Source organism: Macaca nemestrina, chromosome X (genome assembly GCF_043159975.1).
Source record: "Macaca nemestrina isolate mMacNem1 chromosome X, mMacNem.hap1, whole genome shotgun sequence".
NCBI classification, from domain to species: Eukaryota; Metazoa; Chordata; class Mammalia; order Primates; family Cercopithecidae; genus Macaca; species Macaca nemestrina.
Genome location: NC_092145.1, coordinates 55,500,997 through 55,503,671, shown reverse-complemented (window position 1 = coordinate 55,503,671; position 2,675 = coordinate 55,500,997). Strand labels below are relative to the sequence as shown.

The 2,675-nt window shown below is 41.7% G+C and overlaps 1 pseudogene; it reads right to left on the bottom strand.

Moving 5' to 3' along the window:
• Positions 1–295: 295 nt before the first annotated feature.
• Positions 296–2,157, bottom strand: LOC105499333 (X-ray repair cross-complementing protein 6-like; annotated as a pseudogene).
• Positions 2,158–2,675: the final 518 nt, after the last annotated feature.

The following is a 2,675-nucleotide window of genomic DNA, read 5'->3' as shown; positions in this document are numbered from 1 at the left end:
GTTTCCAATTATATTCAAACCAAACAAGAAAAAAACAGAATCAAAAGAATCGAACTATGAAATATCAAATTCAAAGAAAAGATTCTAGAAACAGCACAAGAAAAGAAACATACGATGTATGAGGAAATTCCAATAAAGCTAACAATTTTTTTTTTTAATAGCACAAAGCTGGAGCTCTTTATTCTGGCAGTAGAGTAAGGAACAGCAAAGTGGGAGGGCTACACCATCACCATGACAACAGAAAGCCTCATAAACGTAAAGTCCCTCGATTTCTGTTGGGCAGACTCTTCCTATCTCAGGAGAAACATGTTTTAACTGGCTGAGAACAAGGCCAGACAGCCTGGTCACAGTGTGGAAGGGTGGCCGGAGGCGTGGCCTCTGGACAGTCCTGGAAGTGCTTGGTGAGGACTTCCAGCAGCTCCTGCTTCTTCAGCCAGTACTTCAGTCAGGCCTCTTTCATTATAGGCCCAGTGAAGTTTCCCAATGTGCCCTTGCTGATGTGGGTCTTCAGCTCGTCTTCTGAATACTCCGCTTGGGCCTTTTGCTTCTGGAAACTTCATTATTGCGTTTTCTCTTGGTAATTTTCCCTTCAGGATTATAATCTGCTGAGTAGCCAAGTTCCTTAAACTCATTCACCATGGAGCCCAGTATTTTATTCATTTCTTCAACCTTGGGTAATGTAAGGTCCACTGCTTGTTCAGCCTCCATCAAATACAAGGTAAAGGGCTCCAGGTTCGTGAAGTGCTGCTGCAGCACGGGGTTCTCAAAGCTGTCACTTCTGTATGTGAAGCAGAGCTTCTGAACGATAGCCTTCATCTTGCCCACCTGCTCTGGGGTTGCCATGACTTTTTCAGTAAAGGGCACCTTCCTTTAATTATCAGCAAAGGGTAAAAAGACTAGCTGGAAACCTGGAGTAGTCACCTGAATTTTCTGGTCATCCAACTCCTCTTCCTGTGACACCAAAGCCACAAAATAAGGGGGGATGTTCCTGCAGGGTGTGTATCTGCACAATGCTATGACCACCTTCTCCAGACACTCGATGAGCAGAGCACTGAACAGGGTTGAACTCCCATTCACCAGCGACTCCTCAGGGTACGTGAACAAGGAGGGCCTCAGGTAATGGTGCTTCTTCAGCATTACCAAGGGCTTGAAAACCATGAGCATCAAAGCTGGTTCATCAAACCATTTTAGCTCTTCTGTTTCCTCTTTCTCCAGTATAATCTGATGACTCCCATAGATCTGAGGCCTCTTGGTATCGCTAGGCAGAAGCAAATTACCGGTATTTATATTAAATGTCTGGTACTTGGTTTTCACTGGTTCATTTGTTTTCCGATAGAGTTTTATTGGAGGAGGCTTGAGAGCCTTCTGGACCAGATTATAAATGCCCACAGAGATCACTATGTCTTTGTTGAGCTTCAGCTTTAACCTGCTGAGTGCTCATTTCCTGGCCTCCTTGGCACGAACCTTCTGCAACAAGTCTTCTAGCTTGCTGGATTTCTCAAAGTGAATTGGATTCCTCAAAGGATGAAGTCCTCATTCTTTGCTATGCTGATGATATCTCTGTAGAACAAGGATATGTTAAAGCCCCCAAGTTTCTTCAGGTGCATCAAGTCAAAGAAGATGCCTATATCTCGGAGATCATCGGCTTTGGTACTGGCCTGGCAGGCCTTAACACTGTCATTGCCACGGGGGTTGTCTTCGTTGGTGAACAGCATGATTTTCTTATGACTCATCTTGAACTGGACATCACTAAAGAGTTTGGCACAGACCCACAGAACTTCACTGAATGAGTAGTCAGATCCATGGCCCATCAGGCCTTGGAAACATTTTTGTCCCTGCTGCCCCTTAAACTGGTCAAGCTTTAGAATTTGTTTTGCACCTGGATTATCCAACTCCTGTAAGATGTGAATGTTTTTAAAATTCACTGAATTTTTGTCTTTTTCGGTATCATAGAGATCTTGATCACTGCTTATGATCTTACTCATGTACACACTTTGGATACACTAGATGCTCATGTCAAAAGGAGTCAACTCATCTTCACTCTGAGATGTAAACACAGCCCTGGAGGTATCAACCAAAAAAAAATTAAACTATCTCTTCCTGAATATTTCTAGTCTCCACTTGCTTCAAGGTCCTCTTCTTCTGTTGCTTCTTCATCACCCTCAGTTTTGTAATAAGACTCCCACCCTGATGTGTTGGCTACTGCTCACTTTGGCACAGGGAGGTAACCCACAGTGGATTTCATAGCAGAAACCTTGCAGAACAAGAGAGTGAGAGATGATATATTTAAAATGATGAAGAAAAAAAACCCTGCCAACAAAAATACTTTCTCTGGAAAAGCTGTTCTTCAGAAATAAAGGAGAAATAAACAGTTTCCCAAACAAAAGCTGAAGGATATCATCACCACCAGACCTGTTTTTCAACAAATGCTAAAGAGAATTCTTCAAGTTTAATTTTAAGAGAATGCTAAATAGTAACACTAAAACATGTGAAAGTGTAAAACTCACTAGTAAAAAGTCAGTACAAGGTCAAATTCAGAAGAGTCTAATACTGTAAAGGTGGTGCATAAATTATTTATAAATTTAGTATGAAGGTTAAAATAAAGTTTATAAATAAAGGACAAGAAATCAAAGCATACAACTAGAGAAAATCACCTAATCACAAAGAAAGAGAGC